Raw genomic sequence first — 27,934 nt, forward strand, 5'->3', positions numbered from 1 at the left:
TCTGATTCCCCGCCTCTGATTCCCCGCATCCGATTCCCCATATCTGATTCCCCGCCTCTGTTTCCCCGCCTCTGATTCCCCGCCTCTGTTTCCCCATATCTAATTCCCCACCTCAGATGCCCCAACTCTGATACCCCGCCTCTGATTCCCCAGCTCTGATTCCCCGCCTCTGATTCCCCGCATCCGATTCCCCATATCTGATTCCCCGCCTCTGTTTCCCCGCCTTTGATTCCCCGCCTCTGTTTCCCCATATCTGATTCCCCGCCTCTGATTCACAACTATGATTCCCCGCCTCTGATTCCCCAGCTCTGATTCCCCGCCTCTGATTCCCCAGCTCTGATTCCCCGCCTCTGATTCCCCGCGTTCTATTCCCTGCCTCTGATTCCCCGCCAGTGATTCCCCATCTCTGATTCACCACCTCTGATTCCCCACCTCTGATTCCCCATATCTAATTCCCTGCCTCTGATTCCCCGCCTCTGATTCCCCGCCTCTGATTCCCTGCCACTGATTCCCTGCCCCTGATACCCCACCTCTGATTCCCCATATCTGATTCCCTGCCTCTGTTTCCCCGCCTCTGATTCCCCGCCTCTGATTCCCCATATCTGATTCCCCGCCTCTGATTCCCCGCCTCTGTTTCCCCATATCTAAGTCCCCGACTCTGATTCCCCAACTCTGATTCCCCACCTCTGATTCCCCAGCTCTGATTCCCCGCCTCTGATTCCCCGCATCTGATTCCCAACCTCTGATTCCCCACCTCTGATTCCCCATATCTGATTCCCCGCCTCTGTTTCCCCGCCTTTGATTCCCCGCCTCTGTTTCCCCATATCTGACTCCCGGCCTCTGATTTTCCGCCTCTGATTCCCCGCCTGTGATTCCCTGCCTCTGATTCCCCATCTCCGATTCCGCACATCGGATTCCCTGCCTCTGATTCCCCGCCTCTGATTCCCCGCCTCTGATTCCCTGCTTCTGATTCCCAACCTCTGATTCCCCACCTCTGATTCCCCATATCTGATTCCCCGCATCTGTTTCCCCGCCTCTGATTCCCCAACTCTGAATCCCCGCCTCTGATTCCCCAGCTCTGATTCCCCGCCTCTGATTCCCCGTGTTTGATTCCCTGCCTCTGATTCCCTGCCCTGATTCCCCATCTCTGATACACCGCCTTTAATTCGCCACCGCTGATTCCCCATATCTGATTCCCCGCCTCTGTTTCCCCGCCTCTGATTCCCCGCCCCTGTTTCCCCATATCTGATTCCCCACCTCTGATTCTCCTACTCTGCTTCCCCGCCTCTGATTCCCCAGCTCTGATTCCCCGCCTCTGATTCCCCATTTTTGATTCCCTGCCTCTGATTCCCCGCCTCTGATTCCCCATCTCTGATTCACCGCCTTTGATTTGCCACCTCTGTTTCCCCATATCTGATTCCCCACCTCTGATTCCCGGCCTCTGATTCCCGGCCTCTGATTCCCCGCTTCTGATTCTGATTCCCTGCCTCTGATTCCCCATCTCTGATTCCGCACATCTGATTCCCTGCCTCTGATTCCCTACCTCTGATACCCCATATCTGATTCCCCGCCTCTGTTTCCCCGCCTCTGATTCCCCGCCTCTGATTCCCCAGCTCTGATTCCCCGCCTCTGATTCCCCGCATCCGATTCCCCATATCTGATTCCCCGCCTCTGTTTCCCCGCCTCTGATTCCCCGCCTCTGTTTCCCCATATCTGATTCCCCGCCTCTGATTCCCAACTATGATTCCCTGCCTCTGATTCCCCAGCTCTGATTCCCTGCCTCTGATTCCCTGCGTTCTATTCCCTGCCTCTGATTCCCCGCCTGTGATTCCCCATCACTGATTCACCACCTCTGATTCCCCACATCTGATTCCCCATATCTAATTCCCCGCCTCTCTTTGCCCGCCTCTGATTCCCCGCCTCTGTTTCCCCATATCTGATTCCCCGTCTCTGAATCCCCAACTCTGATTCCCTGCCTCTGATTCCCCAGCTCTGATTCCCCGCCTTTGATTCCTCCCGTCTGATTCCCTGCCTCTGAATCCCCGTGTCTGATTTCCTGCCTCTGATTCCCCGCCCCTGATTCCCCATCTCTGATTCACCGCCTCTGATTCCCCACCTCTGATTCCCCATCTCTGATTCCGCACATCCGATTCCCTGCCTCTGATTCCCCAACTCTGATTCCCCGCCTCTGATTCCCCATCTCTGATTCCCCACCTCTGATTCCCCGTGTTTGATTCCCTGCCTCTGATTCCCCGCCTCTGAATACCAGCCTCTGATTCCCCATATCTGATTCCCCGCCTCTGATTCCCTGCCTCTGATTCCCCAGCTCTGATTCCCCACCTTTGATTCCCCCCGTCTGATTCCCAGCCTCTGAATCCCCGTGTCTGATTTCCTGATTCTGATTCCCCGCCTCTGATTCCCCATCTCTGATTCACCGCCTCTGATTCCCCATCTCTGATTCCCCACCTCTGATTCCCCGTGTCTGATTCCCCGTGTCTGATTCCCTGCCTCTGATTCCACGCCTCTGATTCCCCATATCTGATTCCCTGCCACTGATTCCCCGCCTCTGATTCCCCATCTCTGATTCACCACCTCTGATTCCCGGCCTCTGATTGCCCACCTCTGATTCCCCGCCTCTGATTCGCCAGCTATGATTCCCCCCCTCTGATTCCCCGCGTCTGATTCCCCGCCTCTGATTCCCCAACTCTAATACCCCGCCTCTGATTCCCCAGCTCTGATTCCCCGCATCTGATTTTCTGCCTCTGATTCCACGCCTCTGATTCCAGGCCTCTGATTCCCAACCTCTGATTCCCCACCTCTGATTCCCAATATCTGATTCCCCGCCTCTGTTTCACCGCCTCCGATTCCCCGCCTCTGTTTCCCCGCCTGTGATTCCCCAGCTCTGATTCCCCGCCTCTGATTCCCCATATCTGATTCCCATCCTCTGATTGTCCACCTCTGATTCCCCGCCTCTGATTCGCCAGCTCTGATTCCCCGCCTCTGATTCCCCGCATCTGATTCCCTGCCTCTGATTCCCCGCCTCTGATTCCCCATCTCTGATTCACCGCCTGTGATTCCCCAGCTCTGATTCCCCACCTCTGATTCCCCAGCTCTGATTCCCAGCCTCTGATTCCCCGTGTTTGATCCCCTGCCTCTGATTACCTTCCTCTGATTCCCGGCCACTGATATCCCGCTTCTGATTCTGATTCCCTGCCTCTGACTCCCCATCTCTGATTCAACACATCTGAATCCCCGCCTCTGTTTCCACGCCTCTGATTCCCTGCCTCTGATTCCCAACCTCTGATTCCCCACCCCTGATTCCCCATATCTGATTCCCCGCCTCTGTTTCCCTGCCTCTGATTCCCCGCCCCTGTTTCCCCATATCTGATTCCCCGCCTCTGATTCCCCAACTCTGATTCCCCGCCTCTGATTCCCCAGCTCTGATTCCCCGCCTCTGATTCCCCGTGTTTGATTCCCTGCCTCTGATTCCCCGCCTCTGATTCCCCATCTCTGATTCACCGCCTTTGATTCGCCACCTCTGATTCCCCATATCTGATTCCCCACCTCTGTTACCCCGCCTCTGATTCCCCGCCTCTGACTCCCCATATATCATTCCCCGCCTCTGAATCCCCATCTCTGATTCCCGGACTCTGATTCCCCACCTCTGATTCCCGGCCTCTTATTCCCGGCATCTGAATCCCGGCCTCTGATTCCCGGCCTCTGATTCCCCGCTTCTGATTCTGATTCCCTGCCTCTGATTCCCCATCTCTGATTCCGCACATCTGATTCCCTGCCTCTGATTCCCCACCTCTGATTCCCCATATCTGATTCCCCGCCTCTGTTTCCCCGCCTCTGATTCCCCGCCTCTGTTTCCCCATATCTAATTCCCCACCTCAGATGCCCCAACTCTGATACCCCGCCTCTGATTCCCCAGCACTGATTCCCCGCCTCTGATTCCCCGCATCCGATTCCCCATATCTGATTCCCCGCCTCTGTTTCCCCGCCTTTGATTCCCCGCCTCTGTTTCCCCATATCTGATTCCCCGCCTCTGATTCCCAACTATGATTCCCCGCCTCTGATTCCCCAGCTCTGATTCCCCGCCTCTGATTCCCCAGCTCTGATTCCCCGCCTCTGATTCCCCGCGTTCTATTCCCTGCCTCTGATTCCCCGCCTGTGATTCCCCATCTCTGATTCACCACCTCTGATTCCCCACCTCTGATTCCCCATATCTAATTCCCTGCCTCTGATTCCCCGCCTCTGATTCCCCGCCTCTGATTCCCTGCCACTGATTCCCTGCCCCTGATACCCCACCTCTGATTCCCCATATCTGATTCCCTGCCTCTGTTTCCCCGCCTCTGATTCCCCGCCTCTGATTCCCCATATCTGATTCCCCGCCTCTGATTCCCCAAGTCTGATTCCCCGCCTCTGATTCCCCAGCTCTGGATCCCCGCCTCTGATTCCCCGCGTCTGTTTCCCCGCCTCTGATTCCCCGCCTCTGTTTCCCCATATCTAAGTCCCCGACTCTGATTCCCCAACTCTGATTCCCCACCTCTGATTCCCCAGCTCTGATTCCCCGCCTCTGATTCCCCGCATCTGATTCCCTGCATCTGATTCCCAGCCTCTGATTCCCTGCCTCTGATTCCCAACCTCTGATTCCCCACCTCTGATTCCCCATATCTGATTCCCCGCCTCTGTTTCCCCGCCTTTGATTCCCCGCCTCTGTTTCCCCATATCTGATTCCCGGCCTCTGATTTTCCGCCTCTGATTCCCCGCCTCTGATTCCCCGCCTGTGATTCCCCATCTCTGATTCACCACCTCTGATTTCCCACCTCTGATTCCCCATATCTAATTCCCCGCCTCTGCTTGCCCGCCTCTCATTCCCCACCTCTGTTTCCCCATATCTGATTCCCCGCCTCTGAATCCCCAACTCTGATTCCCTGCCTCTGATTCACCAGCTCTGATTCCCCGCCTTTGATTCCCCCCGTCTGATTCCCAGCCTCTGAATCCCTGTCTTATTTCCTGCCTCTGATTCCCCGCCTCTGATTCCCCATCTCTGATTCACTGCCTCTGATTCCCCACATCTGATTCCCCATCTCTGATTCCGCACAACCGATTCCCTGCCTCTGATTCCCCGACTCAGATTCCCCACCTCTGATTCCCCGTGTCTGATTCCCTGCCTGTGATTCCCCGCCTTTGATTCCCCATCTCTGATTCCCCACCTCTGATTCCCCGTGTCTGATTCCCTTCCTTTGATTCCCCGCCTCTGATTCCCCGCCTCTGATTCCCTGCCACAGATTCCCCGCCCCTGATTCCCCACCTCTGATTCCCCATATCTTATTCCCCGCCTCTGTTTCCCCCCCTCTGATTCCCAGCCTCTGATTCCCCATATCTAATTCCCCGCCTCTGATTCCCCATATCTGATTCACCGCCTCTATTTCCCCATATCTGCTTCGCCGCCTCTGATTCCCCAACTCTGATTCCCCGCCTCTGATACCCCAGCTCTGATTTCCCGCCTCTGATTCCCGGCATCCGATTCCCTGCCTCTGATTCCCCGCCTCTGATTCCCCATCTCTGATTCCCCGCCTCTGATTCCCCGTGTCTGATTCCCTGCCTCTGATTCCCCGCCTCTGATTCCCCATATCTGATTCCCCGCCTCTGTTTTCCCGCCTCGGATTCCCTGCCTCTGATTCCCCATATCTGATTCCCCGCCTCTGATTCCCCAACTCTGATTCCCCGCCTCTGATTCCCCAGCTCTGAATCCCCGCCTCTGATTCCCCGCGTCTGATTCCCGGCCTCTGATTCCCGGCCTCTGATTCCCCGCTTCTGATTCTGATTCCCTGCCTCTGATTCCCCATCTCTGATTCCGCACATCTGATTCCCTGCCTCTGATTCCCCACCTCTGATTCCCCATATCTGATTCCCCGCCTCTGTTTCCCCGCCTCTGATTCCCCGCCTCTGTTTCCCCATATCTAATTCCCCACCTCTGATGCCCCAACTCTGATTCCCCACCTCTGATTCCCCAGCTCTGATTCCCCGCCTCTGATTCCCCGCATCCGATTCCCCATGTCTGATTCCCCGCCTCTGTTTCCCCGCCTCTGATTCCCCGCCTCTGTTTCCCCATATCTGATTCCCCGCCTCTGATTCCCCAGCTCTGATTCCCTGCCTCTGATTCCCCGCGTTCTATTCGCTGCCTCTGATTCCCCGCCTGTGATTCCCCATCTCTGATTCACCACCTCTGATTTCCCACCTCTGATTCCCAGCCCCTGATTCCCCATCTCTGATTCCGCACATCCGATTCCCTGCCTATGATTCCCCACCTCTGATTCCCCGCCTCTGATTCCCCATATCTGATTCCCTGCCTCTGTTTCCCCGCCTCTGATTCCCCACATCTGTTTCCCCATATCTGATTCCCCGCCTCTGATTCCCCAACTCTAATACCCCGCCTCTGATTCCCCGCCTCTGATTCCCTGCCACTGATTCCCCGCCCCTGATTCCCCACCTCTGATTCCCCATATCTTATTCCCCGCCTCTGTTTCCCCCCCTCTGATTCCCAGCCTCTGATTCCCCATATCTGATTCCCCGCCTCTGATTCCCCATATCTGATTCCCCGCCTCTATTTCCCCATATCTGCTTCGCCGCCTCTGATTCCCCAACTCTGATTCCCCGCCTCTGATTCCCCAGCTCTGATTTCCCGCCTCTGATTCCCGGCATCCGATTCCCTGCCTCTGATTCCCCGCCTCTGATTCCCCATCTCTGATTCCCCGCCTCTGATTCCCCGTGTCTGATTCCCTGCCTCTGATTCCCCGCCTCTGATTCCCCATATCTGATTCCCCATATCTGATTCACCACCTCTGATTCCCGGCCTCTGATTCCCCATCTCTGATTCCGCACATCCGATTCCCTGCCTATGATTCCCCACCTCTGATTCCCCGCCTCTGATTCCCCATATCTGATTCCCTGCCTCTGTTTCCCCGCCTCTGATTCCCCACCTCTGTTTCCCCATATCTGATTCCCCGCCTCTGATTCCCCAACTCTAATACCCTGCCTCTGATTCCCCAGCTCTGATTCCCCGCCTCTGATTCCCCGCATCTGATTCCCTGCCTCTGATTCCCCGCCTCTGATTCCAGGCCTCTGATTCCCAGCATCTGATTCCGGCCTCTGATTCCCGGCCTCTGATTCCCTGCTTCTGATTCTGATTCCCTGCCTCTGATTCCCCATCTCTGATTCCGCACATCTGATTCCCTGCCTCTGATTCCCCACCTCTGATTCCCCATATCTGATTCCCCGCCTCAGTTTCCCCGCCTCTGATTCCCCGCCTCTGTTTCCCCATATCTGATTCCCCGCCTCTGATTCCCCAACTCTGATTCCCCTTCTCTGATTCACCACCTCTGAATCCCCACCTCTGATTCCCCATCTCTGATTCCGCACATCCGATTCCCTGCCTCTGATTCCCCGCCTCTGATATCCCGCCTCTGATTCGCAACCTCTAATTCCCCACCTCTGATTTCCCATATCTGATTCCCCGCCTCTGTTTCCCTGCCTCTGATTCCCGGCCTCTGTTTCCCCATATCTGATTCCCCTCCTCTGATTCCCCAACTCTGATTCCCCGCCTCTGATTCCCCAGCTTTGATTCCCCGCCTTTTATTCCCGGCCTCTGATTCCCTGCCACTGATTCCCCGCCTCTGATTCCCCACCTCTGATTCCCCATATCTGATTCCCCGCCTCTGTTTCCCCACCTCTGATTCCCGGCCTCTTATTCCCAGCATCTGATTCCCGGCCTCTGATTCCCTGCCTCTGATTCCCCGCCTCTGATTCCCCATCTCTGATTCCCCGCCTCTGATTCCCCGTGTCTGATTCCCTGCCTCTGATTCCCCGTCTCTGATTCCCCGCGTCTGATTCCCTGCCACTGATTCCCTGCCCCTGATTCCCCACCTCTGATTCCCCATATCTGATTCCCCGCCTCTGTTTCCCCAACTCTGATTCCCTTCCTCTAATTCGCCAGCTATGATTCCCCGCCTCTGATTCCCTGCCACTGATTCCCTGCCCCTGATTCCCCACCTCTGATTCCCCATATATGATTCCCCGCCTCTGATTCCCCAACTCTGATTCCCCTCCTCTAATTCGCCAGCTATGATTCCCCGCCTCTGATTCCCTGCGTCTGATTCCCTGCCTCTGATTCCCAGCCTCTGATTCCCCTTCTCTGATTCACCACCTCTGAATCCCCACCTCTGATTCCCCATCTCTGATTCCGCACATCCGATTCCCTGCCTCTGATTCCCCGCCTCTGATTCCCCGCCTCTGATTCCCCGCCTCTGATTCCCCGCGTCTGATTCCCTGCCACTGATTCCCTGCCCCTGATTCCCCACCTCTGATTCCCCATATCTGATTCCCCGCCTCTGTTTCCCCACCTCTGATTCCCCGCCTCTGTTTCCCAATATCTGATTCCCCGCCTCTGATTCCCCAACTCTGATTCCCCTCCTCTAATTCGCCAGCTATGATTCCCCGCCTCTGATTCCCTGCATCTGATTCCCTGCCTCTGATTCCCAGCCTATGATTCCCCTTCTCTGATTCCCCGCGTCTGATTCCCTCCCTCTGATTCCCCGCCTTGATTCCCCATCTCTCATTCACAACCTCTGATTCCCCACCTCTGATTCCCCATATCTGATTCCCCGCCTCTGAATCCCCATCTCTGATTCCCGGACTCTGATTCCCCACCTCTGATTCCCGGCCTCTTATTCCCAGCATCTGATTCCCGGCCTCTGATTCCCGGCCTCTGATTCCCCGCTTCTGATTCTGATTCCCTGCCTCTGATTCCCCATCTCTGATTCCGCACATCTGATTCCCTGCCTGTCATTCCCCACCTCTGATTCCCCATATCCGATTCCCCGCCTCTGTTTCCCCGCCTCTGATTCCCCGCCTCTGATTCCCCGCAACCGATTCCCCATGTCTGATTCCCCGCCTCTGTTTCCCCGCCTCTGATTCCCCGCCTCTGTTTCCCCATATCTGATTCCCCGCCTCTGATTCCCCAGCTCTGATTCCCTGCCTCTGATTCCCCGCGTTCTATTCGCTGCCTCTGATTCCCCTCCTGTGATTCCCCATCTCTGATTCACCACCTCTGATTCCCCACCTCTGATTCCCCATATCTAATTCCCCGCCTCTGCTTGCCCACCTCTCATTCCCCGCCTCTGTTTCCCCATATCTGATTCCCCGCCTCTGAATCCCCAACTCTGATTCCCTGCCTCTGATTCACCAGCTCTGATTCCCCGCCTTTGATTCCCCCCGACTGATTCCCAGCCTCTGAATCCCCGTCTGATTTCTTGCCTCTGATTCCCCGCCTCTGATTCCCCATCTCTGATTCACTGCCTCTGATTCCCCACATCTGATACCCCATCTCTGATTCCGCACAACCGATTCCCTGCCTCTGATTCCCCGACTCTGATTCCACACCTCTGATTCCCCAGCTCTGATTCCCCGCCTCTGATTCCCCGCGTCTGATTCCCTGCCTGTGATTCCCCGCCTCTGATTCCCCATCTCTGATTCCCCACCTCTGATTCCCCGTGTCTGATTCCCTTCCTTTGATTCCCCGCCTCTGATTCCCCGCCTCTGATTCCCTGCCACTGATTCCCCGCCCCTGATTCCCCACCTCTGATTCCCCATATCTTATTCCCCGCCTCTGTTTCCCCCCCTCTGATTCCCAGCCTCTGATTCCCCATATCTGATTCCCCGCCTCTGATTCCCCATATCTGATTCCCCGCCTCTATTTCCCCATATCTGCTTCGCCGCCTCTGATTCCCCAACTCTGATTCCCCGCCTCTGATTCCCCAGCTCTGATTTCCCGCCTCTGATTCCCGGCATCCGATTCCCTGCCTCTGATTCCCCGCCTCTGATTCCCCATCTCTGATTCCCCGCCTCTGATTCCCCGTGTCTGATTCCCTGCCTCTGATTCCCCGCCTCTGATTCCCCATATCTGATACCCCGCCTCTGTTTTCCCGCCTCTGATTCCCTGCCTCTGATTCCCCATATCTGATTCCCCGCCTCTGATTCCCCAACTCTGATTCCCCGCCTCTGATTCCCCAGCTCTGAATCCCCGCCTCTGATTCCCCGCGTCTGATTCCCTGCCTCTGATTCCCCGCCTCTGATTCCCCATCTGTGATTCACAACCTCTGATGCCCCACCTCTGATTCCCCATATCTGATTCCCCGCCTCTGTTTCCCCGCCTCTGATTCCCCGCCTCTGATTCCCCATATCTGATTCCCCGCCTCTGATTGCCCACCTCTGATTCCCCGCGTCTGATTCCCTGCCTCTGATTCCCCGCCTCTGATTCCCCATCTCTGATTCACCACCTCTCATTCCCGGCCTCTGATTCCCCATCTCTGATTCCGCACATCCGATTCCCTGCCTATGATTCCCCACCTCTGATTCCCCGCCTCTGATTCCCCATATATGATTCCCTGCCTCTGTTTCCCCGCCTCTGATTCCCCACCTCGGTTTCCCCATATCTGATTCCCCGCCTCTGATTCCCCAACTCTAATACCCCGCCTCTGATTCCCCAGCTCTGATTCCCCGCCTCTGATTCCCCGCATCTGATTCCCTGCCGCTGATTCCCCGCCTCTGATTCCGGCCTCTGATTCCCGGCCTCTGATTCCCTGCTTCTGATTCTGATTCCCTGCCTCTGATTCCCCATCTCTGATTCCGCACATCTGATTCCTTGCCTCTGATTCCCCACCTCTGATTCCCCATATCTGATTCCCCGCCTGGGTTTCCCCGCCTCTGATTCCCCGCCTCTGTTTCCCAATATCTAAGTCCCCGCCTCTGATTCCCCAAATCTGATTCCCCACCTCTGATTCCCCAGCTCTGATTCCCCGCCTCTGATTCCCCGCATCTGATTCCCTGCATCTGATTCCAAGCCTCTGATTCCCTGCCTCTGATTCCCAACCTCTGATTCCCCACCTCTGATTCCCCATATCTGATTCCCCGCCTCTGTTTCCCCGCCTCGGATTCCCCGCCTCTGTTTCCCCATATCTGATTCCCGGCCTCTGATTCCCCGCCTCTGATTCCCCGCCTCTGATTCCCTGCCTCTGATTCCCCATCTCCGATTCCGCACATCTGATTCCCTTCCTCTGATTCCCCGCCTCTGATTCCCCGCCTCTGATTCCCTGCCTCTGATTCCCAACCTCGGATTCCCCACCTCTGATTCCCCATATCTGATTCCCCGCCTCTGTTTCCCCGCCTCTGTTTCCCCGCCTCTGATTCCCCGCCTCTGTTTCCCTATATCTAATTCCCCACCTCTGATGCCCCAACTCGGATTCCCCGCCTCTGATTCCCCGCATCTGATTCCCTGCCTCTGATTCCCCGCCTCTGATTCCCCATCTCTGATTCACCGCCTTTGATTCGCCACCTCTGATTCCCCATATCTGATTCCCCACCTCTGTTTCCCGGCCTCTGATTCCCCGCCTCTGATTCTCCATATCTCATTCCCCGCCTCTGAATCCCCATCTCTGATTCCCGGACTCTGATTCCCCACCTCTGATTCCCGGCCTCTTATTCCCAGCATCTGATTCCCGGCCTCTGATACCCGGCCTCTGATTCCCCGCTTCTGATTCTGATTCCCTGCCTCTGATTCCCCATCTCTGATTCCGCACATCTGATTCCCTGCCTCTGATTCCCCCCCTCTGATTCCCCATATCTGATTCCCCGCCTCTGTTTCCCCGCCTCTGATTCCCCGCCTCTGTTTCCCTATATCTAATTCCCCACCTCTGATGCCCCAACTCTGATTCCCCGCCTCTGATTCCCCAGCTCTGATTCCCCGCCTCTGATTCCCCGCATCCGATTCCCAATATCTGATTCCCCGCCTCTGTTTCCCCGCCTCTGATTCCCCGCCTCTGTTTTCCCATATCTGATTCCCCGCCTCTGATTCCCAATTATGATTCCCCGCCTCTGATTCCCCAGCTCTGATTCCCTGCGTCTGATTCCCTGCGTTCTATTCCCTGCCTCTGATTCCCCGCCTGTGATTCCCCATCACTGATTCACCACCTCTGATTCCCCACCTCTGATTCCCCATATCTAATTCCCCGCCTCTGTTTGCCCGCCTCTGATTCCCCGCCTCTGTTTCCCCATATCTGATTCCCCGTCTCTGAATCCCCAACTCTGATTCCCTGCCTCTGATTACCCAGCTCTGATTCCCCGCCTTTGATTCCCCCCGTCTGATTCCCAGCCTCTGAATCCCCGTGTCTGATTTCCTGCCTCTGATTCCCCGCCTCTGATTCCCCATCTCTGATTCCTCTGATTCCCCACATCTGATTCCCCATCTCTGATTCCGCACATCCGATTCCCTGCCTCTGATTCCCCAACTCTGATTCCCCACCTCTGATTCCCCAGCTCTGATTCCCCGCCTCAGATTCCCCGCGTCTGATTCCCTGCCTCTGAATCCCCGCCTCTGATTCCCCATCTCTGATTCCCCACCTTTGATTCCCCGTGTCTGATTCCCTGCCTCTGATTCCCCGCCTCTGAATCCCAGCCTCTGATTCCCCATATCTGATTCCCCGCCTCTGATTCCCTGCCTCTGATTCCACAGCTCTGATTCCCCGCCTTTGATTCCCCCCGTCTGATTCCCAGCCTCTGAATCCCCGTGTCTGATTTCCTGCCTCTGATTCCCCGCCTCTGATTCCCCATCTCTGATTCACCGCCTCTGATTCCCCATCTCTGATTCCCCACCTCTGATTCCCCGTGTCTGATTCCCCGTGTCTGATTCCCTGCCTCTGATTCCACGCCTCTGATTCCCCATATCTGATGCCCTGCCACTGATTCCCCGCCTCTGATTCCCCATCTCTGATTCACCACCTCTGATTCCCGGCCTCTGATTGCTCACCTCTGATTCCCCGCCTCTGATTCGCCAGCTATGATTCCCCCCCTCTGATTCCCCGCGTCTGATTCCCCGCCTCTGATTCCCCAACTCTAATACCCCGCCTCTGATTCCCCAGCTCTGATTCCCCTCCTCTGATTCCCCGCATCTGATTCCCTGCCTCTGATTCCCCGCCTCTGATTCCAGGCCTCTGATTCCCAACCTCTGATTCCCCACCTCTGATTCCCCATATCTGATTCCCCGCCTCTGTTTCACCGCCTCTGATTCCCCGCCTCTGATTCCCCATATCTGATTCCCCGCATCTGATTCCCCAACTCTGATTCCCCGCCTGTGATTCCCCAGCACTAATTCCCCGCCTCTGATTCCCCATATCTGATTCCCATCCTCTGATTGCCCACCTCTGATTCCCCGCCTCTGATTCACCAGCTCTGATTCCCCGCCTCGGATTCCCCGCATCTGATTCCCTGCCTCTGATTCCCCGCCTCTGATTCCCCATCTCTGATTCCCCGCCTGTGATTCCCCAGCTCTGATTCCCAGCCTCTGATTCCCCGTGTTTGATCCCCTGCCTCTGATTACCTTCCTCTGATTCCCGGCCTCTGATACCCCGCTTCTGATTCTGATTCCCTGCCTCTGATTCCCCATCTCTGATTCACCACATCTAATTCCCTGCCTCTGATTCCACGCCCCTGATTCCCCACCTCTGATTCCCCATATCTGAATCCCCGCCTCTGTTTCCACGCCTCTGATTCCCTGCCTCTGATTCCCAACCTCTGATTCCCCACCCCTGATTCCCCATATCTGATTCCCCGCCTCTGTTTCCCTGCCTCTGATTCTCCGCCCCTGTTTCCCCATATCTGATTCCCCGCCTCTGATTCCCCAACTCTGATTCCCCACCTCTGATTCCCCAGCTCTGATTCCCCGCCTCTGATTCCCCGTGTTTGATTCATTGCCTCTGATTCCCCGCCTCTGATTCCCCATCTCTGATTCACCGCCTTTGATTCGACACCTCTGATTCCCCATATCTGATTCCCCACCTCTGTTACCCCGCCTCTGATTCCCCGCCTCTGATTCCCCATATATCATTCCCCGCCTCTGAATCCCCATCTCTGATTCCCGGACTCTGATTCCCCACCTCTGATTCCCGGCCTCTTATTCCCGGCATCTGAATCCCGGCCTCTGATTCCCGGCCTCTGATTCCCCGCTTCTGATTCTGATTCCCTGCCTCTGATTCCCCATCTCTGATTCTGCACATCTGATTCCCTGCCTCTGATTCCCCACCTCTGATTCCCCATATCTGATTCCCCACCTCTGTTTCCCCGCCTCTGATTCCCCGCCTCTGTTTCCCCGCCTCTGATTCGCCAGCTATGATTCCCCCCCTCTCATTCCCCGCGTCTGATTCCCCGCCTCTGATTCCCCAACTCTAATACCCCGCCTCTGATTCCCCAGCTCTGATTCCCCTCCTCTGATTCCCCGCATCTGATTGCTCACCTCTGATTCCCCGCCTCTGATTCGCCAGCTATGATTCCCCCCCACTGATTCCCCGCGTCTGATTCCCCGCCTCTGATTCCCCAACTCTAATACCCCGCCTCTGATTCCCCAGCTCTGATTCCCCTCCTCTGATTCCCCGCATCTGATTCCCTGCCTCTGGTTCCCCAGCTCTGATTCCCCTCCTCTGATTCCCCGCATCTGATTCCCTGCCTCTGGTTCCCCAGCTCTGATTCCCCACCTCTGATTCCCCATATCTAATTGCCCGCCAATGTTTGCCCGCCTCTGATACCCCGCCTCTGTTTCCCCATATCTGATTCCCCGTGTCTGATTCCCTGCCTCTGATTCCCCGCCTCTTATTCCCCGCCTCTGATTCCCTGCCACTGATTCCCTGCCCCTGATACCCCACCTCTGATTCCCCATATCTAATTCCCTGCCTCTGTTTCCCCGCCTCTGATTCCCCGCCTCTGATTCCCCGCCTCTGATTCCCCATCTCTGATTCCCTACCTCTGATTCCCCGTGTCTGATTCCCTGCCTCTGATTCCCCGCCTCTGAATCCCAGCCTCTGATTCCCCATATCTGATTCCCCGCCTCTGATTCCCTGCCTCTGATTCCCCAGCTCTGATTCCCCGCCTTTGATTCCCCCCGTCTGATTCCCAGCCTCTGAATCCCCGTGTCTGATTTCCTGCCTCTGATTCCCCGCCTCTGATTCCCCATCTCTGATTCACCGCCTCTGATTCCCCATCTCTGATTCCCCACCTCTGATTCCCCGTGTCTGATTCCCCGTGTCTGATTCCCTGCCTCTGATTCCACGCCTCTGATTCCCCATATCTGATTCCCTGCCACTGATTCCCCGCCTCTGATTCCCCATCTCTGATTCACCACCTCTGATTCCCAGCCTCTGATTGCCCACCTCTGATTCCCCGCCTCTGATTCGCCAGCTATGATTCCCCCCCTCTGATTCCCCGCGTCTGATTCCCCGCCTCTGATTCCCCAACTCTAATACCCCGCCTCTGATTCCCCAGCTCTGATTCCCCTCCTCTGATTCCCCGCATCTGATTCCCTGCCTCTGATTCCCCGCCTCTGATTCCAGGCCTCTGATTCCCAACCTCTGATTCCCCACCTCTGATTCCCCATATCTGATTCCCCGCCTCTGTTTCCCCATATCTGATTCCCCGCCTCTGATTCCCAACTATGATTCCCCGCCTCTGATTCCCCAGCTCTGATTCCCCACCTCTGATTCCCCGCGTTCTATTCCCTGCCTCTGATTCCCCGCCTGTGATTCCCCATCTCTGATTCACCACCTCTGATTCCCCACCTCTGATTCCCCATATCTAATTCCCCGCCTCTGTTTGCCCGCCTCTGATTCCCCGCCTCTGTTTCCCCATATCTGATTCCCCGTGTCTGATTCCCTGCCTCTGATTCCCCGCCTCAGATTCCCCGCCTCTGATTCCCTGCCACTGATTCCCTGCCCCTGATACCCCACCTCTGATTCCCCATATCTAATTCCCTGCCTCTGTTTCCCCGCCTCTGATTCCCCGCCTCTGATTCCCCGCCTCTGATTCCCCGCCTCTGATTCCCCAACTCTGATTCCCCGCCTCTGATTCCCCAGCTCTGATACCCGCCTCTGATTCCCCGCGTCTGTTTCCCCGCCTCTGATTCCCTGCCTCTGTTTCCCCATATCTAAGTCCCCGACTCTGATTCCCCAACTCTGATTCCCCACCTCTGATTCCCCAGCTCTGATTCCCCGCCTCTGATTCCCCGCATCTGATTCCCTGCATCTGATTCCCAGCCTCTGATTCCCTGCCTCTGATTCCCAACCTCTGATTCCCCACCTCTGATTCCCCATATCTGATTCCCCGCCTCTGCTTCCCCGCCTCTGATTCCCCGCCTCTGTTTCCCCATATCTGATTCCCGGCCTCTGATTCCCCGCCTCTGATTCCCCGCCCCTGATTCCCTGCCTCTGATTCCCCATCTCCGATTCCGCACATCGGATTTCCTGCCTCTGATTCCCCGCCTCTGATTCCCCGCCTCTGATTCCCTGCTTCTGATTCCCAACCTCTGATTCCCCACCTCTGATTCCCCATATCTGATTCCCCGCCTCTGTTTCCCCGCCTCTGATTCCCCGCCTCTGATTCCCCAACTCTGAATCCCCGCCTCTGATTCCCCAGCTCTGATTCCACGCCTCTGATTCCCCGTCTTTGATTCCCTGCCTCTGATTCCCTGCCATGATTCCCCATCTCTGATTCACCGCCTTTAAATCGCCACCTCTGATTCCCCATATCTGATTCCCCTCCTCTGTTTCCCCGCCTCTGATTCCCAACCTCTGATTCCACACCTCTGATTCCCCATATCTGATTCCCCGCCTCTGTTTCCCCGCCTCTGATTCCCCGCCCCTGTTTCCCCATATCTGATTCCCCACCTCTGATTCTCCTACTCTGCTTCCCTGCCTCTGATTCCCCAGCTCTGATTCCCCGCCTCTGATTCCCCATTTTTGATTCCCTGCCTCTGATTCCCCGCCTCTGATTCCCCATCTCTGATTCACCGCCTTTGATTTGCCACCTCTGTTTCCCCATATCTGATTCCCCACCTCTGTTTCCCCGCCTCTGATTCCCCGCCTCTGATTCCCCATATCTGATTCCCCGGCTCTGATTGCCCACCTCTGATTCCCCGCCTCCGATTCGCCAGCTCTGATTGCCCGCCTCTGATTCCCCGCATCTGATTCCCTGCCTCTGATTCCCCGCCTCTGATTCCCCATCTCTGATTCACCGCCTTTGATTCGCCACCTCTGATTCCCCATATCTGATTCCCCACCTCTGTTTCCCGGCCTCTGATTCCCCGCCTCTGATTCTCCATATCTCATTCCCCGCCTCTGAATCCCCATCTCTGATTCCCGGACTCTGATTCCCCACCTCTGATTCCCGGCCTCTTATTCCCAGCATCTGATTCCCGGCCTCTGATTCCCGGCCTCTGATTCCCCGCTTCTGATTCTGATTCCCTGCCTCTGATTCCCCATCTCTGATTCCGCACATCTGATTCCCTGCCTCTGATTCCCTACCTCTGATACCCCATATCTGATTCCCCACCTCTGTTTCCCCGCCTCTGATTCCCCGCCTCTGTTTCCCTATATCAAATTCCCCACCTCTGATGCCCCAACTCTGATTCCCCGCCTCTGATTCCCCAGCTCTGATTCCCCGCCTCTGATTCCCCGCATCCGATTCCCCATATCTGATTCCCCGCCTCTGTTTCCCCGCCTCTGATTCCCCGCCTCTGTTTCCCCATATCTGATTCCCCGCCTCTGATTCCCAACTATGATTCCCTGCCTCTGATTCCCCAGCTCTGATTCCCTGCCTCTGATTCCCTGCGTTCTATTCCCTGCCTCTGATTCCCCGCCTGTGATTCCCCATCACTGATTCACCACCTCTGATTCCCCACATCTGATTCCCCATATCTAATTCCCCGCCTCTCTTTGCCCGCCTCTGATTCCCCGCCTCTGTTTCCCCATATCTGATTCCCCGTCTCTGAATCCCCAACTCTGATTCCCTGCCTCTGATTCCCCAGCTCTGATTCCCCGCCTTTGATTCCCCCCGTCTGATTCCCAGCCTCTGAATCCCCGTGTCTGATTTCCTGCCTCTGATTCCCCGCTCTGATTCCCCATCTCTGATTCACCGCCTCTGATTCCCCACCTCTGATTCCCCATCTCTGATTCCGCACATCCGATTCCCTGCCTCTGATTCCCCAACTCTGATTCCCCGCCTCTGATTCCCCATCTCTGATTCCCCACCTCTGATTCCCCGTGTTTGATTCCCTGCCTCTGATTCCCCGCCTCTGAATACCAGCCTCTGATTCCCCATATCTGATTCCCCGCCTCTGATTCCCTGCCTCTGATTCCCCAGCTCTGATTCCCCGCCTTTGATTCCCCCCGTCTGATTCCCAGCCTCTGAATCCCCGTGTCTGATTTCCTGATTCTGATTCCCCGCCTCTGATTCCCCATCTCTGATTCACCGCCTCTGATTCCCCATCTCTGATTCCCCACCTCTGATTCCCCGTGTCTGATTCCCCGTGTCTGATTCCCTGCCTCTGATTCCACGCCTCTGATTCCCCATATCTGATTCCCTGCCACTGATTCCCCGCCTCTGATTCCCCATCTCTGATTCACCACCTCTGATTCCCGGCCTCTGATTGCCCACCTCTGATTCCCCGCCTCTGATTCGCCAGCTATGATTCCCCCCCTCTGATTCCCCGCGTCTGATTCCCCGCCTCTGATTCCCCAACTCTAATACCCCGCCTCTGATTCCCCGCCTCTGATTCCCCAGCTCTGATTCCCCTCCTCTGATTCCCCGCATCTGATTCCCTGCCTCTGATTCCACGCCTCTGATTCCCCGCCTCTGATTCGCCAGCTCTGATTCCCCGCCTCTGATTCCCCGCATCTGATTCCCTGCCTCTGATTCCCTGCCTCTGATTCCCCATCTCTGATTCCCCGCCTGTGATTCCCCAGCTCTGATTCCCCACCTCTGATTCCCCAGCTCTGATTCCCAGCCTCTGATTCCCCGTGTTTGATCCCCTGCCTCTGATTACCTTCCTCTGATTCCCGGCCACTGATATCCCGCTTCTGATTCTGATTCCCTGCCTCTGATTCCCCATCTCTGATTCAACACATCTGAATCCCCGCCTCTGTTTCCACGCCTCTGATTCCCTGCCTCTGATTCCCAACCTCTGATTCCCCACCCCTGATTCCCCAATCTGATTCCCCGCCTCTGTTTCCCTGCCTCTGATTCCCCGCCCCTGTTTCCCCATATCTGATTCCCCGCCTCTGATTCCCCAACTCTGATTCCCCGCCTCTGATTCCCCAGCTCTGATTCCCCGCCTCTGATTCCCCGTGTTTGATTCCCTGCCTCTGATTCCCCGCCTCTGATTCCCCATCTCTGATTCACCGCCTTTGATTCGCCACCTCTGATTCCCCATATCTGATTCCCCACCTCTGTTACCCCGCCTCTGATTCCCCGCCTCTGATTCCCCATATATCATTCCCCGCCTCTGAATCCCCATCTCTGATTCCCGGACTCTGATTCCCCACCTCTGATTCCCGGCCTCTTATTCCCGGCATCTGAATCCCGGCCTCTGATTCCCGGCCTCTGATTCCCCGCTTCTGATTCTGATTCCCTGCCTCTGATTCCCCATCTCTGATTCCGCACATCTGATTCCCTGCCTCTGATTCCCCACCTCTGATTCCCCATATCTGATTCCCCGCCTCTGTTTCCCCGCCTCTGATTCCCCGCCTCTGTTTCCCCATATCTAATTCCCCACCTCAGATGCCCCAACTCTGATACCCCGCCTCTGATTCCCCAGCTCTGATTCCCCGCCTCTGATTCCCCGCATCCGATTCCCCATATCTGATTCCCCGCCTCTGTTTCCCCGCCTTTGATTCCCCGCCTCTGTTTCCCCATATCTGATTCCCCGCCTCTGATTCCCAACTATGATTCCCCGCCTCTGATTCCCCAGCTCTGATTCCCCGCCTCTGATTCCCCAGCTCTGATTCCCCGCCTCTGATTCCCCGCGTTCTATTCCCTGCCTCTGATTCCCCGCCTGTGATTCCCCATCTCTGATTCACCACCTCTGATTCCCCACCTCTGATTCCCCATATCTAATTCCCTGCCTCTGATTCCCCGCCTCTGATTCCCCGCCTCTGATTCCCTGCCACTGATTCCATGCCCCTGATACCCCACCTCTGATTCCCCATATCTGATTCCCTGCCTCTGTTTCCCCGCCTCTGATTCCCCGCCTCTGATTCCCCATATCTGATTCCACGACTCTGATTCCCCAAGTCTGATTCCCCGCCTCTGATTCCCCAGCTCTGAATCCCCGCCTCTGATTCCCCGCGTCTGTTTCCCCGCCTCTGATTCCCCGCCTCTGTTTCCCCATATCTAAGTCCCCGACTCTGATTCCCCAACTCTGATTCCCCACCTCTGATTCCCCAGCTCTGATTCCCCGCCTCTGATTCCCCGCATCTGATTCCCTGCATCTGATTCCCAGCCTTTGATTCCCCGCCTCTGTTTCCCCATATCTGATTCCCGGCCTCTGATTTTCCGCCTCTGATTCCCCGCCTCTGATTCCCTGCCTCTGATTCCCCATCTCCGATTCCGCACATCGGATTCCCTGCCTCTGATTCCCCGCCTCTGATTCCCCGCCTCTGATTCCCTGCTTCTGATTCCCAACCTCTGATTCCCCACCTCTGATTCCCCATATCTGATTCCCCGCCTCTGTTTCCCCGCCTCTGATTCCCCGCCTCTGATTCCCCATATCTGATTCCCCGCCTCTGATTCCCCAAGTCTGATTCCCCGCCTCTGATTCCCCATATCTAATTCCCTGCCTCTGATTCCCCGCCTCTGATTCCCCGCCTCTGATTCCCTGCCACTGATTCCCTGCCCCTGATACCCCACCTCTGATTCCCCATATCTGATTCCCTGCCTCTGTTTCCCCGCCTCTGATTCCCCGCCTCTGATTCCCCATATCTGATTCCCCGCCTCTGATTCCCCAAGTCTGATTCCCCGCCTCTGATTCCCCAGCTCTGAATCCCCGCCTCTGATTCCCCGCATCTGTTTCCCCGCCTCTGATTCCCCGCCTCTGTTTCCCCATATCTAAGTCCCCGACTCTGATTCCCCAACTCTGATTCCCTGCCTCTGATTCCCCATCTCCGATTCCGCACATCGGATTCCCTGCCTCTGATTCCCCGCCTCTGATTCCCCGCCTCTGATTCCCTGCTTCTGATTCCCAACCTCTGATTCCCCACCTCTGATTCCCCATATCTGATTCCCCACCTCTGTTTCCCCGCCTCTGATTCCCCGCCTCTGATTCCCCTTATCTGATTCCCCGCCTCTGATTCCCCAAGTCTGATTCCCCGCCTCTGATTCCCCATATCTAATTCCCTGCCTCTGATTCCCCGCCTCTGATTCCCCGCCTCTGATTCCCTGCCACTGATTCCCTGCCCCTGATACCCCACCTCTGATTCCCCATATCTGATTCCCTGCCTCTGTTTCCCCGCCTCTGATTCCCCGCCTCTGATTCCCCATATCTGATTCCCCGCCTCTGATTCCCCAAGTCTGATTCCCCGCCTCTGATTCCCCAGCTCTGAATCCCCGCCTCTGATTCCCCGCGTCTGTTTCCCCGCCTCTGATTCCCCGCCTCTGTTTCCCCATATCTAAGTCCCCGACTCTGATTCCCCAACTCTGATTCCCCACCTCTGATTCCCCAGCTCTGATTCCCCGCCTCTGATTCCCCGCATCTGATTCCCTGCATCTGATTCCCAGCCTCTGATTCCCTGCCTCTGATTCCCAACCTCTGATTCCCCACCTCTGATTCCCCATATCTGATTCCCCGCCTCTGTTTCCCCGCCTTTGATTCCCCGCCTCTGTTTCCCCATATCTGATTCCCGGCCTCTGATTTTCCGCCTCTGATTCCCCGCCTCTGATTCCCTGCCTCTGATTCCCCATCTCCGATTCCGCACATCGGATTCCCTGCCTCTGATTCCCCGCCTCTGATTCCCCGCCTCTGATTCCCTGCTTCTGATTCCCAACCTCTGATTCCCCACCTCTGATTCCCCATATCTGATTCCCTGCCTCTGTTTCCCCGCCTCTGATTCCCCAACTCTGAATCCCCGCCTCTGATTCCCCAGCTCTGATTCCCTGCCTCTGATTCCCCGTGTTTGATTCCCTGCCTCTGATTCCCTGCCCTGATTCCCCATCTCTGATACACCGCCTTTAATTCGCCACCGCTGATTCCCCATATCTGATTCCCCGCCTCTGTTTCCCCGCCTCTGATTCCCCGCCCCTGTTTCCCCATATCTGATTCCCCACCTCTGATTCTCCTACTCTGCTTCCCCGCCTCTGATTCCCCAGCTCTGATTCCCCGCCTCTGATTCCCCATTTTTGATTCCCTGCCTCTGATTCCCCGCCTCTGATTCCCCATCTCTGATTCACCGCCTTTGATTTGCCACCTCTGTTTCCCCATATCTGATTCCCCACCTCTGTTTCCCCGCCTCTGATTCCCCGCCTCTGATTCCCCATATCTGATTCCCCGGCTCTGATTGCCCACCTCTAATTCCCCGCCTCCGATTCGCCAGCTCTGATTCCCCGCCTCTGATTCCCCGCATCTGATTCCCTGCCTCTGATTCCCCGCCTCTGATTCCCCATCTCTGATTCACCGCCTTTGATTCGCCACCTCTGATTCCCCATATCTGATTCCCCACCTCTGTTTCCCGGCCTCTGATTCCCCGCCTCTGATTCTCCATATCTCATTCCCCGCCTCTGAATCCCCATCTCTGATTCCCGGACTCTGATTCCCCACCTCTGATTCCCGGCCTCTGATTCCCCGCCTCTGATTCCCCGCCCCTGATTCCCTGCCTCTGATTCCCCATCTCCGATTCCGCACATCGGATTTCCTGCCTCTGATTCCCCGCCTCTGATTCCCCGCCTCTGATTCCCTGCTTCTGATTCCCAACCTCTGATTCCCCACCTCTGATTCCCCATATCTGATTCCCCGCCTCTGTTTCCCCGCCTCTGATTCCCCGCCTCTGATTCCCCAACTCTGAATCCCCGCCTCTGATTCCCCAGCTCTGATTCCACGCCTCTGATTCCCCGTGTTTGATTCCCTGCCTCTGATTCCCTGCCATGATTCCCCATCTCTGATTCACCGCCTTTAAATCGCCACCTCTGATTCCCCATATCTGATTCCCCTCCTCTGTTTCCCCGCCTCTGATTCCCAACCTCTGATTCCACACCTCTGATTCCCCATATCTGATTCCCCGCCTCTGTTTCCCCGCCTCTGATTCCCCGCCCCTGTTTCCCCATATCTGATTCCCCACCTCTGATTCTCCTACTCTGCTTCCCCGCCTCTGATTCCCCAGCTCTGATTCCCCGCCTCTGATTCCCCATTTTTGATTCCCTGCCTCTGATTCCCCGCCTCTGATTCCCCATCTCTGATTCACCGCCTTTGATTTGCCACCTCTGTTTCCCCATATCTGATTCCCCACCTCTGTTTCCCCGCCTCTGATTCCCCGCCTCTGATTCCCCATATCTGATTCCCCGGCTCTGATTGCCCACCTCTGATTCCCCGCCTCCGATTCGCCAGCTCTGATTGCCCGCCTCTGATTCCCCGCATCTGATTCCCTGCCTCTGATTCCCCGCCTCTGATTCCCCATCTCTGATTCACCGCCTTTGATTCGCCACCTCTGATTCCCCATATCTGATTCCACACCTCTGTTTCCCGGCCTCTGATTCCCCGCCTCTGATTCTCCATATCTCATTCCCCGCCTCTGAATCCCCATCTCTGATTCCCGGACTCTGATTCCCCACCTCTGATTCCCGGCCTCTTATTCCCAGCATCTGATTCCCGGCCTCTGATTCCCGGCCTCTGATTCCCCGCTTCTGATTCTGATTCCCTGCCTCTGATTCCCCATCTCTGATTCCGCACATCTGATTACCTGCCTCTGATTCCCTACCTCTGATACCCCATATCTGATTCCCCACCTCTGTTTCCCCGCCTCTGATTCCCCGCCTCTGTTTCCCTATATCAAATTCCCCACCTCTGATGCCCCAACTCTGATTCCCCGCCTCTGATTCCCCAGCTCTGATTCCCCGCCTCTGATTCCCCGCATCCGATTCCCCATATCTGATTCCCCGCCTCTGTTTCCCCGCCTCTGATTCCCCGCCTCTGATTCCCCATATCTGATTCCCCGCCTCTGATTCCCCAAGTCTGATTCCCCGCCTCTGATTCCCCAGCTCTGAATCCCCGCCTCTGATTCCCCGCATCTGTTTCCCCGCCTCTGATTCCCCGCCTCTGTTTCCCCATATCTAAGTCCCCGACTCTGATTCCCCAACTCTGATTCCCTGCCTCTGATTCCCCATCTCCGATTCCGCACATCGGATTCCCTGCCTCTGATTCCCCGCCTCTGATTCCCCGCCTCTGATTCCCTGCTTCTGATTCCCAACCTCTGATTCCCCACCTCTGATTCCCCATATCTGATTCCCCGCCTCTGTTTCCCCGCCTCTGATTCCCCGCCTCTGATTCCCCATATCTGATTCCCCGCCTCTGATTCCCCAAGTCTGATTCCCCGCCTCTGATTCCCCATATCTAATTCCCTGCCTCTGATTCCCCGCCTCTGATTCCCCGCCTCTGATTCCCTGCCACTGATTCCCTGCCCCTGATACCCCACCTCTGATTCCCCATATCTGATTCCCTGCCTCTGTTTCCCCGCCTCTGATTCCCCGCCTCTGATTCCCCATATCTGATTCCCCGCCTCTGATTCCCCAAGTCTGATTCCCCGCCTCTGATTCCCCAGCTCTGAATCCCCGCCTCTGATTCCCCGCGTCTGTTTCCCCGCCTCTGATTCCCCGCCTCTGTTTCCCCATATCTAAGTCCCCGACTCTGATTCCCCAACACTGATTCCCCACCTCTGATTCCCCAGCTCTGATTCCCCGCCTCTGATTCCCCGCATCTGATTCCCTGCATCTGATTCCCAGCCTCTGATTCCCTGCCTCTGATTCCCAACCTCTGATTCCCCACCTCTGATTCCCCATATCTGATTCCCCGCCTCTGTTTCCCCGCCTTTGATTCCCCGCCTCTGTTTCCCCATATCTGATTCCCGGCCTCTGATTTTCCGCCTCTGATTCCCCGCCTCTGATTCCCTGCCTCTGATTCCCCATCTCCGATTCCGCACATCGGATTCCCTGCCTCTGATTCCCCGCCTCTGATTCCCCGCCTCTGATTCCCTGCTTCTGATTCCCAACCTCTGATTCCCCACCTCTGATTCCCCATATCTGATTCCCCGCCTCTGTTTCCCCGCCTCTGATTCCCCAACTCTGAATCCCCGCCTCTGATTCCCCAGCTCTGATTCCCTGCCTCTGATTCCCCGTGTTTGATTCCCTGCCTCTGATTCCCTGCCCTGATTCCCCATCTCTGATACACCGCCTTTAATTCGCCACCGCTGATTCCCCATATCTGATTCCCCGCCTCTGTTTCCCCGCCTCTGATTCCCCGCCCCTGTTTCCCCATATCTGATTCCCCACCTCTGATTCTCCTACTCTGCTTCCCCGCCTCTGATTCCCCAGCTCTGATTCCCCGCCTCTGATTCCCCATTTTTGATTCCCTGCCTCTGATTCCCCGCCTCTGATTCCCCATCTCTGATTCACCGCCTTTGATTTGCCACCTCTGTTTCCCCATATCTGATTCCCCACCTCTGTTTCCCCGCCTCTGATTCCCCGCCTCTGATTCCCCATATCTGATTCCCCGGCTCTGATTGCCCACCTCTAATTCCCCGCCTCCGATTCGCCAGCTCTGATTCCCCGCCTCTGATTCCCCGCATCTGATTCCCTGCCTCTGATTCCCCGCCTCTGATTCCCCATCTCTGATTCCCCGCCTTTGATTCGCCACCTCTGATTCCCCATATCTGATTCCCCACCTCTGTTTCCCGGCCTCTGATTCCCCGCCTCTGATTCTCCATATCTCATTCCCCGCCTCTGAATCCCCATCTCTGATTCCCGGACTCTGATTCCCCACCTCTGATTCCCGGCCTCTGATTCCCCGCCTCTGATTCCCCGCCCCTGATTCCCTGCCTCTGATTCCCCATCTCCGATTCCGCACATCGGATTTCCTGCCTCTGATTCCCCGCCTCTGATTCCCCGCCTCTGATTCCCTGCTTCTGATTCCCAACCTCTGATTCCCCACCTCTGATTCCCCATATCTGATTCCCCGCCTCTGTTTCCCCGCCTCTGATTCCCCGCCTCTGATTCCCCAACTCTGAATCCCCGCCTCTGATTCCCCAGCTCTGATTCCACGCCTCTGATTCCCCGTGTTTGATTCCCTGCCTCTGATTCCCTGCCATGATTCCCCATCTCTGATTCACCGCCTTTAAATCGCCACCTCTGATTCCCCATATCTGATTCCCCTCCTCTGTTTCCCCGCCTCTGATTCCCAACCTCTGATTCCACACCTCTGATTCCCCATATCTGATTCCCCGCCTCTGTTTCCCCGCATCTGATTCCCCGCCCCTGTTTCCCCATATCTGATTCCCCACCTCTGATTCTCCTACTCTGCTTCCCCGCCTCTGATTCCCCAGCTCTGATTCCCCGCCTCTGATTCCCCATTTTTGATTCCCTGCCTCTGATTCCCCGCCTCTGATTCCCCATCTCTGATTCACCGCCTTTGATTTGCCACCTCTGTTTCCCCATATCTGATTCCCCACCTCTGTTTCCCCGCCTCTGATTCCCCGCCTCTGATTCCCCATATCTGATTCCCCGGCTCTGATTGCCCACCTCTGATTCCCCGCCTCCGTTTCGCCAGCTCTGATTGCCCGCCTCTGATTCCCCGCATCTGATTCCCTGCCTCTGATTCCCCGCCTCTGATTCCCCATCTCTGATTCACCGCCTTTGATTCGCCACCTCTGATTCCCCATATCTGATTCCCCACCTCTGTTTCCCGGCCTCTGATTCCCCGCCTCTGATTCTCCATATCTCATTCCCCGCCTCTGAATCCCCATCTCTGATTCCCGGACTCTGATTCCCCACCTCTGATTCCCGGCCTCTTATTCCCAGCATCTGATTCCCGGCCTCTGATTCCCGGCCTCTGATTCCCCGCTTCTGATTCTGATTCCCTGCCTCTGATTCCCCATCTCTGATTCCGCACATCTGATTCCCTGCCTCTGATTCCCTACCTCTGATACCCCATATCTGATTCCCCACCTCTGTTTCCCCGCCTCTGATTCCCCGCCTCTGTTTCCCTATATCAAATTCCCCACCTCTGATGCCCCAACTCTGATTCCCCGCCTCTGATTCCCCAGCTCTGATTCCCCGCCTCTGATTCCCCGCATCCGATTCCCCATATCTGATTCCCCGCCTCTGTTTCCCCGCCTCTGATTCCCCGCCTCTGTTTCCCCATATCTGATTCCCCGCCTCTGATTCCCAACTATGATTCCCTGCCTCTGATTCCCCAGCTCTGATTCCCTGCCTCTGATTCCCTGCGTTCTATTCCCTGCCTCTGATTCCCCGCCTGTGATTCCCCATCACTGATTCACCACCTCTGATTCCCCACATCTGATTCCCCATATCTAATTCCCCGCCTCTCTTTGCCCGCCTCTGATTCCCCGCCTCTGTTTCCCCATATCTGATTCCCCGTCTCTGAATCCCCAACTCTGATTCCCTGCCTCTGATTCCCCAGCTCTGATTCCCCGCCTTTGATTCCCCCCGTCTGATTCCCAGCCTCTGAATCCCCGTGTCTGATTTCCTGCCTCTGATTCCCCGCTCTGATTCCCCATCTCTGATTCACCGCCTCTGATTCCCCACCTCTGATTCCCCATCTCTGATTCCGCACATCCGATTCCCTGCCTCTGATTCCCCAACTCTGATTCCCCGCCTCTGATTCCCCATCTCTGATTCCCCACCTCTGATTCCCCGTGTTTGATTCCCTGCCTCTGATTCCCCGCCTCTGAATACCAGCCTCTGATTCCCCATATCTGATTCCCCGCCTCTGATTCCCTGCCTCTGATTCCCCAGCTCTGATTCCCCGCCTTTGATTCCCCCCGTCTGATTCCCAGCC

This window comes from Narcine bancroftii, chromosome 4, assembly GCF_036971445.1.
Source record: "Narcine bancroftii isolate sNarBan1 chromosome 4, sNarBan1.hap1, whole genome shotgun sequence".
NCBI classification, from domain to species: Eukaryota; Metazoa; Chordata; class Chondrichthyes; order Torpediniformes; family Narcinidae; genus Narcine; species Narcine bancroftii.